At 51.1% G+C, this 18233-nt stretch overlaps 1 long non-coding RNA gene across 3 annotated transcripts in view; it reads left to right on the forward strand.

Moving 5' to 3' along the window:
• The window catches only part of LOC139232917 (uncharacterized), a 35639-nt gene extending 20401 nt beyond the window's left edge, over positions 1-15238 (forward strand). For all 3 annotated transcript variants that reach the window (XR_011588101.1, XR_011588103.1, XR_011588102.1), the window contains exon 4: positions 14081-15238. This is a non-coding gene — a long non-coding RNA (uncharacterized lncRNA). The remainder of the gene's footprint in view (positions 1-14080) is intronic.
• The last annotated feature ends 2995 nt before the right edge of the window (positions 15239-18233 follow it).

An 18233-nucleotide genomic window follows, 5' to 3' on the forward strand; every position in this document is an offset into this window, starting at 1 on the left:
CTACATATGCTACCTGTGGAGGCATGTGCTTAGGGGCCATTACCTCCATTGTGCAATTGATGGGCTCTGCCCCAGCTGAACCCGCATTGTGGCCTTGCAAAAGCGTTCAAGTGCTGGGGGCACAGGATTACCTGTGCTCCCCTGCTCCCACATTGTGACATAAGGTGGGACCTCTTGGAATCGAACATGCACCCCTCCACGAATGACTCCCACATTCTCCACTCGGTACAGGGTTACTGGTCGTGGGGACGCCCCCATCACGGGCATCCTGACCACCACACCCATGATGGTATGGTTTGACTTTCCACAGTCCACCGGTACCGGGTAGGCTTCTGACGCTACACGAAGTTGGCAAGGATTCAAAACATTATCATAAGGGTGCAGTGCTGCTAAGTGCTGGTTGCTGATCCAGGAGGGGACCTTTCCTGTCTCAGATCCTCGAGGTTACTCCATCCCTCTCCCAGCAACCAGGCCCCATAGAGCACGCACACCTCATTTTGGGCGATTTGATCGGAGGCGTTTCTATCCTCCCGAATCAAGGCATTTACAGCCCTGGCCTGTGCCTCCAATTGAGAGATAATCTCCTTTTAAGTGAACTGTCATTGCCACCTCTTCGTGGAGCGCGGATCCCACTACGGTATTCTTGTCCCCCAGGATTTTGCGCAGCTGATTCTTTAACCCATTTATCTGGAGGGCCAGCTGCATGTTATCCAAACTGTTTATGGCGGACGCCCCGGTGTTAAACCCCGTGAAAAAGTCATTTAAAGTGCCACGCCTCTGCCTGCCCGGTTCGGCCCTATCCCACTGTTTATACAAGTCTGTCACTTTGACATTTCCGAAGTCTAGTTCATAGAACTTCCGGAACATCTCCCGCAGCAGAGCCTGGTATAACAGCTCGGTTTCCCAGGGACACCACGTAGGTAGGCGGACTTCTGTCAGATTTAGCACCACTGATGCCACTGCGTAGTGTACCCCCTGATAAAGTAGTTTCTCGGTAGGGACCAACACTAAACCATTCCCCGGCCCTCTGGTTGTTGTCGGGCACCTGTGTGGGACGGTGGGCTTGCCCGTGGGTGGGGGTTTTCTTTCCCGAACTACAAGTTCAGTGGCGTTTACTGGTACCCGGGGATTGGGGATCACGCACGTCTCCCCGCTGCGATCCCATACCACCCCATCCCCGACATCCTGCCACCACCTATAGAAAGCAATGGGGACCCCCTCTGAACACACGCGAGTGGATCCCCACAAACACAAATAAATTCCTTGGTTATACGCCCACCATTTCTCCCAGCACACCGTGACCCCGCCAGATGAACACATGATGGTTCGGTAGGTATCATTATCCAGACGTTCCCAGTCCGAGTGTCGGTCTTCCACGTCCTCTTGAGCTTTCTGAGCCACCACCACCGTCCCAGAGGTATGTCCCCTTGGCAAGTTAGGCATACCTTCCTGCCTTCTGTCACACTCACTCTGGAAGTGTCCACAGTGATCTCCGGGCAGGGGATGGAGGCTTCTCCGTAGGTGAAGTCCTTATGGTTGGAGTACTTGATGGAGTTCGATCCCAACCACCCAGGCCATCTCCCCTTGTGGGAGTAGGTGACCCGGCCATCCGCCGCCGGAGTCCCTTCTCCTGTGGTCACTGTCGGCGCTCTGCCCCCGGAGCATCCGAAAACTAGGGAGTCCTCGGTGTCCCCTCGGTGCCCGCTGCAGATCCTTAGCGATACCAGCATCACTAACGTCCAGTAGGGAGGTGTTGACATCTGAAAGGCAAGAAGAACATGGCTTTGCCTTGAGAGACCTCTCCAGGCTCGGCCCGCGTAACATGTTCCGAACACAAAAATGCTGTACCCAACCGTCACTGCCTTACCTAAACACATATGCACACAACACAAAGTAACAAAACAGGAAAGGAAAATATATACACCGCCACCCGTCCCCGGGTGGCCAGGCTACATCCGGTCACTGTACAGGCATCGTCGACCACTCGGCTGACCGTACCCTGGGGACCAGGATGCCCTCCGCTGAGGGGCTCGTATAGTCCCCCTTAATGCGTCTTGTGCCGCCCTCCAAGGCCCTCCCGAACCCCGGATAATCGGTGGGAGACCCTTGCTAGCGCAACAGAGCACCCTCCCTGTTGTCTTTCGCCTTCTCGGTCTGGGGCGGGGAGCTAAGTAAACAGGGGACCACGGCGCCCTGGGCTGTGGCACTCTGTCACTCCTCCTTACTGTCGGTGCAGAGTCCCACGTTATGGGCTGCAATGCTATCTCCTCCACCTCCTGGGTTAGCCCCGGCTGATCCACCATGGGAAGTTCAGCTTCCCCTCAGACCTTGTTAATGGTAGAGCCTTTCTCCCTACTTCTGTTAGTGGGCTGGGAACCTCTACCCAGTAAGATAGCCTTACAGGAGCAGTGAACCATCCCCGGCTGTAGAGCTTTGGGGCCCGCTGCCTCCTCCGGAGCCTCCAAATCCACCGGGGCCTTTCTTCCCCCAGTGCCTGATTCCCTTCCCTTGCTCGTCCCCTCTGTTTTTTACCTCTTTTAGGGTCAAACAATTTGCACTGATGTGATACCACTTCACCCGGCGAGGCAATCGAACCGCATAGACCATAGGGCTAGCCTTGTCGACTATGCTGTATGGTCCCATATACAGTGGTTCAAATACCCCGACCTGGTCACCCACCTCCCAATCATGGTGACTGTGGGGTTCCAGCAGCAGCAGATTGGCACGGTGCTGTTTACCCATGTTGTTGGCCGCCTGCCAGTGAATCTGTTGAAGCTGTTCAAACAGATTCCTGACGAAGCGGTCCCAGTTCACCTCTCGAAGCTGCCCTTCGGTGAGAACCAGCGCCAACACATGCACTGGGGTTCTCATGATCTGGCCAGTCATCAGCTCATGGGGTGAGTACCCTGTGCTCTTTGACTTACTGGCCCGGATTCCCAAGAGGACCAACGGTAAGACCTCCACCCACTTGTTCGGTGAATCTCCCGTCTCCTTGCGCAGCCTTTCATTTAGGGTCCGGTTCAGGCGTTCTACGGGGCCTGAGGACTGAGGGTTGTAGGCGACATGCCATTTGGCTCTTATCCCCAACACCTTTAGGGTGGCCTACATCACCTGGCCGGTGAAGTGGCTTCCCCGGTCGGACTCCATGATTTGAGGTAGACCCCACCGAGAGAACACCTCCCTCACCAGGATTTCTGCAGTCCCCACCGCGGTAGCTGTTCGCCAAGGGAAGGCTTCCACCCACTTGGAAAACACATCCACCAGGACGAGGCAGTATTTATAACCTGGTCGGCCGGTACGGGTCCGATGTAGTCGATCTGGATCGACTGCCATGGTCCCTCTACCCGCCTGATGTGTCCCATAGACACCTTCCTTTTCTGAGGGTCTGGGTTGTTTGCAGCGCAAACCAGACAGCCCACACAGAAGTCGCGGACGTCTTCCCGGAGGCCTGGCCACCACCCTGCCTTTTCTACCCATTGCCAGGTAGATTCCGGCCCAGGGTGTCCCGCACCTGGACCTTCATGGGCCAGCTGAAGGAATTCCCTCCAGTGTTGTGGCGGCACTACCCATTTGTCCCCTTTAAACAACATGCCTTCCCGCACAGCAATATCTGCAGCACTGTATGGGCCCTCCGCCTTTTCCCCCTTTTTGATAGCAGCCAAGGCAGCCTTCAGGACCGGATCCTGCATCTGGACTACTTTAAGGTCCGGGGCTGCAGTCGCCCCTATGCTCCCTTGTGTCCCTGGCTTGCTTCTTGCTGCTGCTATCCTGCCTGCCTCGTATGGGTCCCATGGGCGACCTGTACGAGCACCTCCCCTTGCCAGCAGGTCTGCCTGCTGGTTATCTTCCCCCCGTGGCTCAGTTTTGGAGTGGGCCTTTACCTTATGGATAATACATCCCCGGTTTCTCCCACTGCAGCCATGATCCTTTCTAGCAGGGGTTTGGTCACAAGGGGCTTCCCATTCACAGAGGTGTACCCCCGGCGTGACCAAATCGCCAGATACTCTGTACATGAATTGCAAGTGAACATGCTGTCCGAGCAAATCGTGTGTGGGGTAGGGAATTCCTTGGGGTGTGTGACCACATACATCATCACCGAGAGTTCCGCCTGCTGGGCGCTCAGGGTGCATGGGAGTTTAAGAGCCAAGGCAATCCCTGCCTTGGGATCCCAAACTCCGCAGCCCGTGAGTCTTGTACCCGCGGACACTGAACTGGAGCCATCAACATAGATCTCGCAGCCTGTGGGGTGTATCCCTGCCCGAAATCCAAAGTTGATGTCCCATACCCCCTCCACAGAGCATCTATGCGGCTGCCCTGGATAGATTAAATTTGCTGCGAGCCTAGGCTCGCAGAGGCCCTTGACCTTTAAAGTCATCTGGGAGAGGAGGAGGGTCCAGCGAGTGATTCTAGCACTGCTCACTGTCCCATCCTTAATCCTCCCGTCCAACAGCATCTGCGTCGGGGTATGATGGGTGAGGAGTGTAATGGGGGATACCCCGGTAAAGATCTGAGCTCTCTTTACTGCCCAGTGGGTGGCAAGCAAGTGCCTCTCACAATTGGAGTATCCCTTTTCTACCTCCGTGAGGACCCTGGAGGAGTACACCACTGGTCTCAGCTGACCGTTTCGCTCCTGGAGCAACACTGCACTTAAGCTGTCGCTACTGGCTGCCACCTCCAGGAAGAATTCCTCCCCCCCATCAATTGCCCCTAGGGCTGGTGCTACCTGCAGGTTTCTCTTAAGACGGACAAATGCTGCCTCACAGCCCTCGTCCCATTCCCACTCGACCCCCTTGTGTAGGAGTCTGAGCAGAGGGGCGGCAGTGGCTGCATAGTCCTCGATGAAGTCCCTACAGTAGCCAGTGATTCCCAGGAAAGACCTTACCCCTGACACATCCCTAGGGACAGGGAGTTCCTGCACTGCCTTTCTTCTAGCCTCATCAATGGCCCTTTCTCCTGCCCTTATCGTCAGGCCCAGGAATTTTACTTCTCCTAGACCTATCTGGGCTTTCTTGGGGTTAACTTTAAAACCCCTTCCTTCAATAAGACCAGCAGTTCAGCCAGCAGTGAACCATGTTCCTCACTGCTGTCTGTGAACAACAACAGGTCGTCCACATACTGGACCAGCTGGTGTGGTTGGCTGAAGCCTTTTAAGCAGTTCACCATGCATTGGTGAAAGATGCTGGGACTATTATGAAAGCCCTGTGGGAAGCAGCTCCATGTATACTGCTGTTCCCGGAAGGTGAAGGCAAACTTGTACTGGTCTTCCCTCCGTACAGGGATAGACCAGAACCCGTTGGATATGTCCAACACTGTGAACGTGGTTGCGGATGCAGGGATTTCCCCTATCAGATCCGCAACCGCCGCTACTGTGGGGGCACAAGCTGGGGTGTTTTTATTCAGCACCCTATAATCCACCATAGCCCTCCAAGAATTGTCCGGTTTCCTAACCGGCCAAAGCAGGGAGTTGACATGGGTGGCTATTGGTCTCTTAACACCCTGCTCGACAAGTGAGCTTAAAGCTGTCTCCAAGTCTGCTTCTGCCTCTCGGGGAAAGTCATACTGCTTTTGCGGGCAGGCCATGGGATCCCCATCTATTCTAACCTCCACTCCTGTGACTCTCCCACAATCGTGTTTATGGGTGGCAAATGCTGCAAGATTTGCTTGCACATAGGCCCGGTACTCAGCCGGGGTGTTACCGACCAGAACCTCCAGGTCGTAACCCCCTTTTGGCTTCATTGTACACAGAGTCCCTTTTCCCTGTTTCTTATCAATAACCATGACTTCTCCCTCTGCTCCCGTGCCCACTGTGCCCCATAGACAGTGATTCCTCAAGTGTGACTAGGATCTGCCGAGCGATGATGAAATCAGCCCCCAAGATCCCTTTTCCTACCTGCTCCCAATTCATCAGGACGCACTTCCATTGTGTTTGGAGTGCTCCTAAACGAACTGCGAGCGGGACTGAGAAAAACCCAGCCTTCTCATTTCCTGTGAGCCCAATTAGTTGATATGGCACCCCGTTTGATAGAGGTGAGGTTGCAGGGTCCTCCGAATGGACTATCGTGCTGGAAGCACCAGTGTCCAAAAGGTAAGTACCCAATACACCCTCAACCTCCATCTTGACCCAGGGTTGTCCCCAGGGGTCGTATTCTAGTGGGCACAGGTATGCAGGCTGGGTCTGGGCTAGTCACGGCCTCTGTACTGGCAGGGTTGCTGGTGCTTCCCTGCCTGTTGCCGTGGCTACCTTCCCAGTCCCCTCCAGCGCTGTCCTCACTGCAGCTACTATCTCATCAAGGGATGGTGAGGAGCTCCCTCCACTTCCCCAACTCTGGGCGGCTCCTGAAGGACTTCTCCCCCCATATCTCTTTACTGGGCTCCTGCAATCCCTTTTAAAATGCCCAGCTTTCCCGCACCCGTAGCACACTCCCTCCTTATCAGACGAGCGGCCACCCTCCTGGTGCCATTCCCTTTTAGGAATCAAGTTGGGTTTTACTTCATTTACCCGACCTTTGGAGGTTTTCTCCTCCTCCCCTCCTCCATTCCGTTGGACCAGTGCCAGTTGCCTGACCACTGCTTCCTCGGTGAGGTTGGGGTCCCGGGAATCGAACCACAGTTCTGTCCTGGCCTTGAGCCAGGGCAAGCAGTTTGCCACCAGCATCCTCAGCCAGTGGCCAGTCTGTACCGCGGAAAGATTCGCCCAGTCGAGGAGCTCCCCACAGGCTGTGTGGTATACCACCCACAGCCTGTCCGCAAACGCCTGCGGGGTTTCCCCTGCGAGCTGCCTTGTCCTTTCGACCCGTTCGAAAGGACTGCTGTCATCGAAGCCCATAGCCTCAAGGATGGCCCTCTGGACCTCAGTAAATGTGCGCTGTCCCCTCCGGCATTCTGCCAGTAGGGCCTGGTACAATTTGCTGTCCAGAGAGAAGAGCAGCAGCTTGGCTGTCTCTTCCTCGTCGCACCCATTAATTTCCCCTGCCTGCATCACCTCCATGAAGTGGATAGACGGGTCCTCGCTGCGAGTGACTTTGACCAAATGGGCCACCATGGCCCTGAGTGATTGAACGCCATGGGGAATAATAAAGTCGCTCTCCAGCGCTCCCTGACCTTGGCCACCTCCCTGTGGAGGACCGTACTTGCGCTGCCTGACCGGGCACATCCGCCCTGGTTTAGGATCTTTCTGCGCTGGTCCCACTACCTCCAGCTGTCCCACCATACCCGGTGCAGCAGACAGTGCCTGGTCGCCTGATCCAGTCCTTAACCGACCCTCGGCGGGAGCTTCACATCCCTGCTGCTGAGCGGGACACATTGGTCCTGCCCCCAGCACTGGGTATGCTACTACCTGTGTGCCCCGCTCTTCCTGGTACCCCACCGGACAAACCATGGGTGCCTCAGGAGGTGGTCAGGCGTCTCTTGCCTTTGGATTCTCCTCTACCCCCCAATACTCTCCTTTGTCCCCTGTGGACCCTCCAGGTCCTATCAGGACGACCATCCCCTTTGCCTGGGATAGAGCGTGGGTGAAAGTTTTAATCCTCTACTGGCAGGGACCGTGATCTGCAAACTCACTGCTACTGGCCACTTTATAGGCTGCCTGTAAGTCTTTTAATTTATTCTCTAGTTCCCAAATTTTCTGGGTGTACCAAGAGTTCTGTTCCCGGAGGGACCCCTCACTACCCTTGGCCTCAGTGACCTGACACTGAAGATAGTCCCGGCTATTTCGGAAGGTCTCCTCCATCTGCCTCTTCCCTTGCTGCTCCTCAGCTAATTCGGCCAGCAGGTTGTCCCCAACCGCAGCCCGGATAGCAGAGAGCTCCTCTGATTTCTGAAGACTCTGTTCCAAGTCCTTCACCCGCTGGTCGAGCTTTCGGACTTGGCGGGTGAAGCAGATAAGCCAGATGGCCTTTTCCACCCTGCGGTTGTGGTCCTTCCCTGCTGTCCACTGAGCAGCAGCATCCACTGGGCGCTCTGCCCGTGTGAGGGCTTGCACCCAAGGTTTGGTGAGGTTCACCTTGCCAAAAATGTATGAGGAAATTCTCTCCTCCATTTTAGTTTCCTCTCATCACCTCATCTGTTATATTAACATCTTCTGTTTGCTTATGTCCTGCTGCGGTCACCATGTTCTGTAAGGGGTTCTCGGGGAGTGTTGTTGTGCCTTGGGTGTCTTCTCTGGGCTTCTGCCCTCACAGCTTATGCCTGGCCTGTGAGGTACCCTGAGTGCTGCAAGAGCACCCCTGGAGAGACTGTGTCCACAACTTATGAAGGGAGTTTTGAGACTCGTGTGTTCCCACAGCTTATGCCTAGCCTGTGAGGCACCTGTGAGTGTCAAACACTCCTAACCTCTTCTTCCCTAGCCCATGACACACAGTTGAGCATTTTCGAGGCGCTCCTAGCTTCCCTTACACTGTTCTAACATAAGACTCACCATCAGGAGATGTAATACAATAGAATTGAGACAAGGTAATTCCAAGAGGAACTTAGGCTTCCAATTTATTTGACAAGGTGTATCTCAACAAACAGCCATACACCAACAAAACAATCCCCCTAAATCCCACTAAACGGACACAACAAAAATGTTTACACTAGTTTAGCAGTACAATGCCCAACCTCCCACCTTTCCTGGCCTAACTGAGTTAGGAGTTCTGGGGACCAGAGGTTATACTCACTACTGTGCCTTTTGCAGTCTGGTGGTTTGTTTCTTCTATCTTCGGTGTCTTCGGACACTGGTTGTCCTTCAGTGTCGAGAGGCTTGCTGGTTGTTGGATCACGAGAGCGGAGAAGCAGAACACACACTGGGTCAGAAACCCCTTTTTATAGTCAGATTATCCAGTCCGCCTCTCGTGCTGAAATCGATCCTTCCCATTGGTGGGCTTTGTGATTTTGAAAAATGCAGTAGTTTTAGATTATTGCGGGTTTTTTTCCACTGATGTTAACCTACTCAAGGTTTGAGTAGGTGTTGATTGCATTGGCATCCTGTAGCCATTGTGTAGGCCCTTGGTTTGTTTTGGGTTCCCTAGTTTTCTGAAGGTCTGCATAATTTCCCTCCATAGTGTAAACATGGGGAAGACAATAGCCCGATAATGGCGATGAGTCAGTCCCACAGTTTTCGAGCAAGTGTTCTCCCATTGGCTTGAAAGCCCCATGCTTCGGGCTGACTCTGTCCCACTATTGGCCCTCCGGTGTCCTCCCCTGTCCAATCACTGCTCTGCCAAGGTCAAACCATCTTGGTTTCAATTCACATTGCAGCACAGACAGATCCCACAGCTTTTTTTCTTCTGGGTAAAATGAGGGGGTTTTCATCCTCCCCTACAGAATCCAGTGGTGAATGAATGATACTGTGACAATTATTTGTTTGCAACATGAACTGTGACATGTATGTAACCTTCATGTAACTGTAACCTTCATGTAACAATACTGCATACTGTATACACCTAAGAAATGCACACCTTGACCACAGAGGGTGAACTTGTGGGAGACACTCCTCACCTGGTCATCCAGGTATATAAAGGGAGGTCCCACACAGGGTCATCACTTCTTGGTCCTGTGAATAAAGGTTCAGGTCACAGAGTGACCTTGTCTGCAGAATGTGCCTCGTGTGAATTTATAGTAGTGTGTAAGGACATTACATTTGGCGACGAGAAACGGGAATCAACATTCATGAGAATGGCCACCGGTAGCACAGAGGAATGGTACTGTGTTGGTGAGGACTGGGTACGACTTTGTTGAGAGGCTCCCGCAGAGTTTTGTCACGAAGGACTGGCTGGGAGATGCAGCAGCCGACAAGCGAAGGGTGCATCTGTGGACCTAAGACATACACGCTGATGAAAGACCTGCTCACACCCGAGAAGCCAGCAGACAAAACCTTTGAGAAGCTCAGCAAACTGATCAGTGAGCACCTCAAACCGGTGAGCAGTATACAAATGGCCCAACACTGATTCTATACACACCGACGTCGGGAAGGACCGAGCATACCGGATTCACTGCGGACCGTCGGCGCTTGGCCAGCCTCTAAGATCACAGACGCCTGCAGGGGAGAAATGTTAAGGGATTTCTTTATTGAGGGCTTTGGTCATGCCGGGATTTTCAGAAAGCTAATTGAGACCAAGATCTTGACCTTGGAAGCGGCGGCGTTGATGGCTCAGACCTTCATGGCGGGGGAAACCAAGATAATATACGCTCACAACTCTGCTTCCAACGTGGCGATGGATCAGGGAGTTAACATTGTAAATGCAACTCAGAACCCCGCAGGCAGGCAAGGGCAATTCAACACCACCCAGGCAGCAACAGACTCTAGAGTGGGTCCTCAACAGAGACAATGGCAGGTTGAATGGACATTTACACCATCACAGTGGATAATGCGTCCCGGGATGGGGCCATTGACACCCACTAACAGAGTGCTCAAGAGTAATCAAAGAGACAATCAGAGAGGAATGCCTGGTAACAGCTCTTTTGTTCACAACAATCTCAGCTCATGCTGAAGGTGCAGGGGCAGACATGCTGCAAAAACCTGTAGGTTTCGACAATTCATCTGTAGAAATTCAGTGGACATTTAGCCAGCGAGGCTAATTTATGAGGCAGATGAACCAGAAGAGGGGTCTGTAAGGCAGGTTGATGTTTGGGACAAAGCAATGGATACTGAAGTTCAGCGGGTTCATGTGGCAAACATCCACAGCTCATATACCAAAACGCCACCTAATGAAGATGAAAGTCCTATTAAACAGCATCCCGGTACACATGGAGCTGGACACAGGGACCAGCCAGTCACTTATGAGTGTCCAACAATTCGAGAAACTATAACCACTCCGAGCTAGCAGACCTAAACTAGAACACATTGACACACAATTACGGACATACACCAAAGAGATTATCCCAGTGCTAGGCAGTGCAATGTTGGTGGTCACACATAATGGATCAGAGAACCGGCTGCCACTCTGGATTGTCCCGGGTAATGGTCCCGCGCTTTTGGGGAAGAGCTGGCTAGCCGAGATGAACTGGAAATGGGGGGATGTGCACGCCATTTCATCTGTGGAGCGAAGTTCATGCTCACAGGTCCTACAGAAATTTGAGTCACTATTTCAACTCAGTGTCGGGACTTTCAAAGGTACCAAAGTAGTGATACACATCACCCCGGGCACCAGACTAGTGCACCACAAAGCCAGAGCTGTGCCGGATGTGATGCGGGAGAAAATTGAGAGTGAGTTGGACAGGTTGCTAAGAGAGGGCATAATTTTGCACGTTGAAATCAGCGACTGGGCAAGCCCCATCGTCCCTGTCCTAAAAACGGATGGCTCGGTCAGGATCTGTGGGGACTACAAGGCCACTATTAACCGAGTATCACTACAACACCAATACCCGCTTCCGAGAGCGGAGGATCTTTTTGCCACACTGGCAGGTGGCAAACTGTTCACCAAGTTGGACCTCACTTCAGCCTACATGATCCAGGAACTGGCGGAAGAATCCAAGCTACTGACCACCATCACCACGCACAAGGCGCTGTTTGACTACAACAGGTGTCCGTTTGGCATTCGATCAGCGGCCACTATCTTTCAAAGGAACATGGAAAGCTTGCTCAAATCCATCCCTGAAACAATCGTATTTCAGGACGACATCCTTATCACGGGTCGAGACACCGAGGAACACCTACACAACCTGGAGGAGGTGCTACGCCGACTAGACGTGTAGGCCTGCGACTAAAGAAGTCCAAGTGTGTGTTTTTGGCCCCAGAGGTCGAGTTTTTGGGCAGGAGGGTTTCCGCAGACGGGATCCAGCCTACCGAATCCAAAACGGAGGCAATTCATCATGCGCCCATACCCGGCAACACATCGGAGTTGCGTTCATTTCTGGGACTCTTGAAATATTTCGGGAACTTTCTGCTGAACTTAAGCACATTGTTGGAGCCGCTACACATGCTCCTGCGTAAGGGTTGCGATTGGTTTTGTGTGGACTGTCAGGAACGGGCTTTCAATCGGGCGCGGAACCTGCTTTGTTCTAATAAGCTGTTGACCCTGTACAACCCCTGTAAGAAATTGGTTTTGACATGTGATGCATCATCCTATGGGGTTGGGTGCATGTTGCAGCAGAGTAATGATGAGGGCCAACTCCAACCATGCCTTATGCCTGCAGGTCGCTCTCCCAAGCAGAACGGGGATATGGGATGGTTGAAAAGGAAGCACTCGCATGTGTCTACGGGGTGAAAAAGATGCAACAGTACCTTTTTAGCAGAAGGTTCAAGTTCGAAACGGACCACAAGCCGTTAACATCCCTGTTGCCAGACAGCAAAGCTGTCAATGCCAATGTGTCAGCTCACATACAGCGATGGGCTCTCATGCTGGCTGCGTATGACTACACCATACGGCACCGGCCAGGCACCGCAAATTGCGCTAACACGTTCAGTGGGCTTCCACTGGCCACCACTGTGGAGGCAGCGGAGCAAAACGCTGAGGTGGTCATGGCTGTTGATGCCTTTGACAGCGCAGGCTCCCCCATCACAGGCCGCCAGATCAAAATCTGGACAAATAGAGATCCCCTCCTAGCCTTGATTAAGAAATGTGTCCTGGCTGGGGATTGGGCACCCGCACACGGAGCATGCCCCGAGGAGGTCAGACCGTTTCACAGAAGGATGGATGAGCTCTCCATCCAAGCCGACTTTCTACTATGGGGCAGCTGGGTAGTCATGCCCCAGAAGGGAAGGGAAGCATTCATGAGGGAGCTCCACAGCGAGCACCCAGGCATCGTGCTAATGAAGGCCATTGCCCGGTCACATGTATGGTGGCCGGGAATAGACTCAGACCTAGAACACTGGGTTCGCAGGTGCACAACGTGTGCCTAGCTGGGTAATGCCCCCAGGGAGGCCCCACTCAGCCCCTGGCCCACCAGGCCATGGTCACATATTCACGTAGACTACGCGGGCCAGTTCATGGGAAAAATGTTCCTCATAGTCGTTAATGCGTATTCAAAATGGATCGAGTGCATCATATTGAATTCGTGCACAACATCCACCACTGTGGAGAGTCTGTGTGCAGTCTTTGCCACGGCCTGCTGGACATCCTGGTTAGCGACAACGGCCCGTGTTTCACTAGCTATGAATTCCGGGAGTTCATGTCGGGTAATGGCGTCAAACATGTCCGAACAGCACCGTTCAAGTCGGCTTCCAATGGCCAGGTGGAACGTGCGGTCCAAGTCATAAAACAGGGCATTCTCCGGATTCAAGAACCCTCCCTTCAATGCCGCCTATCGCGCCTCATGCTGGCCTATAGGTCCCGACCGCATTCGCTCACGGGAGTCCCACCCGCGGAATTACTCATGAAACGTACACTTAAAACTCGGCTGTCCCTCATTCATCCAGTCCTGTCAGACATTGTTGAGGGCAAGCACCAGTCCCAAAATGAGTGCCATGACCGTAACTCAAAGGGGAGATGTATAGCAATCGATGACCCTGTATTTGTTCTTAATCACGCTTTGGGGCCCAAATGGCTTGAGGGTACTGTATTTGGCAAAGAGGGGAATAGGGTCATCGTGGTCAGACTTAACAATGGACAGATATGTCGCAAGCATCCAGACCAAGTAAAAAAAAGGTTCAGCATGGACACTGAGGAAGATCATGAGATGCTGCCCACACCACTGCCAGTGAACGAGCAACAAGAACTTTCAGCAGCATGCACAGTCCCTGCGGCCAGCCCAGACAAGCCGGAATCACCACAGGTGACAGTGACGCATACCAAGGCTCAACAAGCAGAGCCCCAACTGCGGCGCTCCACGAGAGAGCGTCGACCGCCTGAAAGACTTAATCTTTGACCCCATAAGACATTGGGGGTTGGAGGTGATGTCATGTAACAACACTGCATACTGTATACACCTAAGAAATGCACACCTTGACCACAGGGGTGAACTTGTGGGAGACACTCCTCACCTGGTCACCCAGGTATATAAAGGGAGGTCCCACACATGGTCATCACTTCTTGGTCCTGTGAATAAAGGTTCGGGTCACAGAGTGACCTTGTCTGCAGAATGTGCCTCGTGTGAATTTATAGTAGTGTGTAAAGACATTACAAACTGCTTCACCCTTATTTTGGTTTTCACTTCTGTTTAGATCCGAATGTAGATCCTGGAAAAGTGCCACTCCCAAACAAGTCTATCGACAAAGGGATGCCTCCTTATGAGTCTTCAAATGTAGAACCTGAACCCTGAGGGTAAAGAACGGCTCGGTGTAAAGGGCCTCATCTTCAGCTTCTTCCTCAGTACATTTTGGGAATTTGGCTGCTTTTCCAACAGTAAACCGTGAGAGAATCTGTTATTCTGGTACAGTGATTGATGAGAACATGTTCACAACCTCTTACTGCAGAAATGAACGTGTCTGAAAATTTGCCTGTACCTCTAAAACGGCAGAATCCAGAAATCCTCACAAGATATTATTAATCTTCTGTTACCACAACAAAGAATGCAAGTATTAAACACAGTTACATATATTAGACCTAATCACTGGTAATATACAACAAAAATTGTTTCAATTAAGTTTTAAATCGATTCATTAGCCTGGTCCACGTTATTCATACATCACTTCTGTCTTATTCAATCATCGCTTCTTTGGTGAAGTAATGATCTCGTTCACTGGGGCTTGTGAAGTCAGAACCTTGCCTCTTTTAAAAACCATTGCGGAGTGCAGTAAAAGTTTAACTGGGCGCCATAGAACTTAGTTTACAGGAAACTTTTGAGCAAACATTTCTGTCACTAATTTGATTTGTTTATAGCATTGCTGCTTTTCCTGTTTAACTATTAAAGTCAGTGTTTGTTAAAACACTGAGAACATCCTGCTCATCCACTTGGTGCAGCCATCTGTGCATTTTAGTCATTAGATTCTTTCTCTGAACCAATATGAATAGCCGCCATCACCACCACCTCAAGGAACAGAAACATTTCAAAACACTCATTCCTCCCCCCCCCCCCCGCCCCCCGGCCACACCCAACATTTTGTGGTGACGATAAAACAAGCATGGTGGTGATGATAATTTCTTACCAGCTCTTCTAATCCTGATCTTACGGTTCTGAGCGGTATGCCACAGCTGGAATTGAATTGTCCCACTCACTGTTCAGCCCAGCATAACACTGAAGGCTTGCAGGCTAAGCTCGGCCAAATATTGAAACTCACTCTCTCAATTTGTAACCAATGTTAAGAGCACTCATAATCTTAACCACTGTAACTTACAAAATAAAATGTATTTTAAACTCTTGCACTTTTAACTGAATCAATGCTTTGTTGTCTTATTTTCTTCCTGATGAAATTCTGGCATGGCCATGCAAAAACAGGTGGGAAACTCAGATGAGCTAATTTACATAACGTGAGATAAATTTGCATTGTATTTGCTTTCGTGTGGCTTTTATTACAATTCATTTCTATTTGATGTTTTTGTGCTTCTAAGGCAATAATATGGAGAATGGGCATCTGTCAGTAAACTGCATGGCAGTAATGTAATCAAGCAGTTCGAAAGCTGTCATTAGAAACAACATAGAAAATAGGTGCAGGAGTAGGCCATTCGGCCCGTCGAGCCTGCACCACCATTCAATATGATCATGGCTGATCATGTAACTTCAGTACCCTTTTCCTGCTCTCTCTCCATACCCCTTGATCCCTTTAGCCATAAAGGCCATATAAAATCCCTTTTGAATATATCTAACGAACTGGCCTCAACAACTTTCTGTGATAGAGAATTCCACAGGTTCACAACTCTCTGAGTGAAGAAGTTTCTCCTCATCTCGGTCCTAAATGGCTTACCCCTTATCCTTAGACTGTGACCCTTGGTTCTGGACTTCCCCAACATCGGGAACATACTTCCTGCATCTAACCTGTCCAATCCCGTCAGAATTTTATATGTTTCTATGAGATCCACTCTCATTCTTCTAAATTCCAGTGAATATAAGCCTAGTCGATTCAGTCTTTCTTCACATGTCAGCCCTGCCATCCCGGGAATCAGTCTGGTGAATCTTCGCTGCACTCCCTCAATAGCAAGAATGTCCTGAGTTGGGAGCAGCGTCGGAAGTGCGTGGTGAGGCCAATAAAAGGCCGTGAGGTCGGGCGGTGCGTCGCTGAGTCGGGAGCAGCGTCGAGGAGGTGCGTGGAGAGGCGTCGCTTGTGCAGCTACAGGGAGAAGGCAAAAAAGAAGTAGAAAGAAATAGAAAGGTGACGTCACAGCCAAGGGGGTAAGTGATTGGCTGGTGATTGGTGAGTAGTTTTTCTTTTTTCTCTTCTATAACAGTGAGTAAACTTTAGCATTGTTGTTGCCAATTTAAGTGTATCTAAGTGTTAAGTCATGGCAGGAGAACTCGATCACGTGATATGCTCCTCCTGTACCATGTGGGAACTCGGGGACACTTCCGGTGTCCCTGACGACTATGTGTGCAGGAAGTGTATCCGCCTCCAGCTCCTGACGGTCCACGTTGCAGAATTGGAGCTGAGGGTGGATTCACTCTGGAGCATCCACGATGCTGAGAATGACATGAGTAGCACGTGTAGCGAGTTGGCCTTACCGCAGGTGAAGGGCCCACAGCCAGATAGGGAATGGAAGGCCAGCAGAAAGAGCTGTGCAAGGAAGGTAGTGCAGGGGTCCCCTGCAGTCATCCCCCTGCAAAACAGATACACCGTTTTGAGTACTGTTGAGGGGGAGGGCAGCAGCAGCCAAGTTCATGGCACTGTGGCTGGCTCTGCTGCACAGGAGGGCAGGAAAAAGTGTGGGAGAGCGATAGTGATAGGGGATTCAATTGTAAGGGGAATAGATAGGCGTTTCTGCAACCGCAACCGAGACTCCAGGATGGTATGTAGCCTCCCTGGTGCAAGTGTCAAGGATGTCTCAGAGCAGGTGCAGGACATTCTGAAAAGGGAGGGTGAACAGCCAGTTGTTGTGGTGCGCATTGGTACCAACGATATAGGTAAAAAACGGGATGAGGTACGACAAGAAGAATTTAAGGAGCTCGGAGCTAAATTAAAAAGTAGGACCTCAAAAGTAGTAATCTCGGGATTGCTACCAGTGCCACGTGCTAGTCAGAGTAGGAATCGCAGGATAGCTCAGATGAATACGTGACTTGAGCAGTGGTGCAGCAGGGAGGGATTCAAATTCCTGGGGCATTGGAACCGGTACTGGGGGAGGTGGGACCAGTACAAACCGGACGGTCTGCACCTGGGCAGGACCAGAACCAATGTCCTAGAGGGAATGTTTGCTAGTGCTGTTGGGGAGGAGTTAAACTAATATGGCAGGGGGATGGGAACCAATGCAGGGAGACAGAGGGAAACAAAATGGAGACAGAAGCAAAAGACAGAAAGGAGATGAGTAAAAGTGGAGGGCAGAGAAATCCAAGGCAAAAAACAAAAAGGGCCACTGTACAGCAAAATTCTAAAGGGTCAAAGTGTAATAAAAAGACAAGCATGAAAGCTCGGTGCCTCAATGAGAGGAGTATTCGGAACCCAGGAGAGGACTCTGAGCTAGTTAGAGTGGGTGAGAGCTCAGATGAACAGGACCCCAAGAAAGAATGCAAAAGGCAGGAGGCAACAGAGCAGAGTAGCACTGGGGTAAGTGTAAACCACAAGGTGATAGGAAGGGACAATATGTATGAATATAAAGGAGCTGCAGGAGGGGTCAAAACTAAAAATCATGGTTTAAAAACTAGTATTAAAACACTCTACCTAAATGCACACAGCATTCAAAATAAAGTAAATGAGTTGATGGCACAAATCATTACAAATGGGTATGATTTGGTGGCCATTAGAGAAACATGGTTGCAAGGTTGCCAAGACTAGGAATTAAACATAAAGGGGTAGCTGACAATTCAAAAAGATAGACAAGAAGGGAAAGGAGGTGGGGTAGCTCTGTTAATAAAGGATGATATCAGGGCAGTTGTGAGAGATGATATTGGCTCTAATGAATAAAATGTTGAATCATTGTGGGTGGAGATTAAAGATAGCAAGGGGAAAAAGTCACTGGTGGGCGTAGTTTATAGGCCCCCAAATAATAACTTGGTGGTGGGGCGGACAATAATCAAGGGAATAATGGAGGCATGTGAAAAAGGAACGGCAGTAATCATGGGAGATTTTAACCTACATATCGATTGATCAAATCAAATCGCATGGGGTAGCCTTGGGGAGGAATTCATAGAATGCATACGGGATTGTTTCTTAGAACAGTATGTTACAGAACCTACAAGGGAGCAAGCTATCTTAGATCTGGTCCTGTGTAATGAGACAGGAATAATAAACG

The sequence above is a fragment of the Pristiophorus japonicus genome, chromosome 20 (assembly GCF_044704955.1).
Source record: "Pristiophorus japonicus isolate sPriJap1 chromosome 20, sPriJap1.hap1, whole genome shotgun sequence".
Lineage (NCBI taxonomy): Eukaryota > Metazoa > Chordata > Chondrichthyes > Pristiophoridae > Pristiophorus > Pristiophorus japonicus.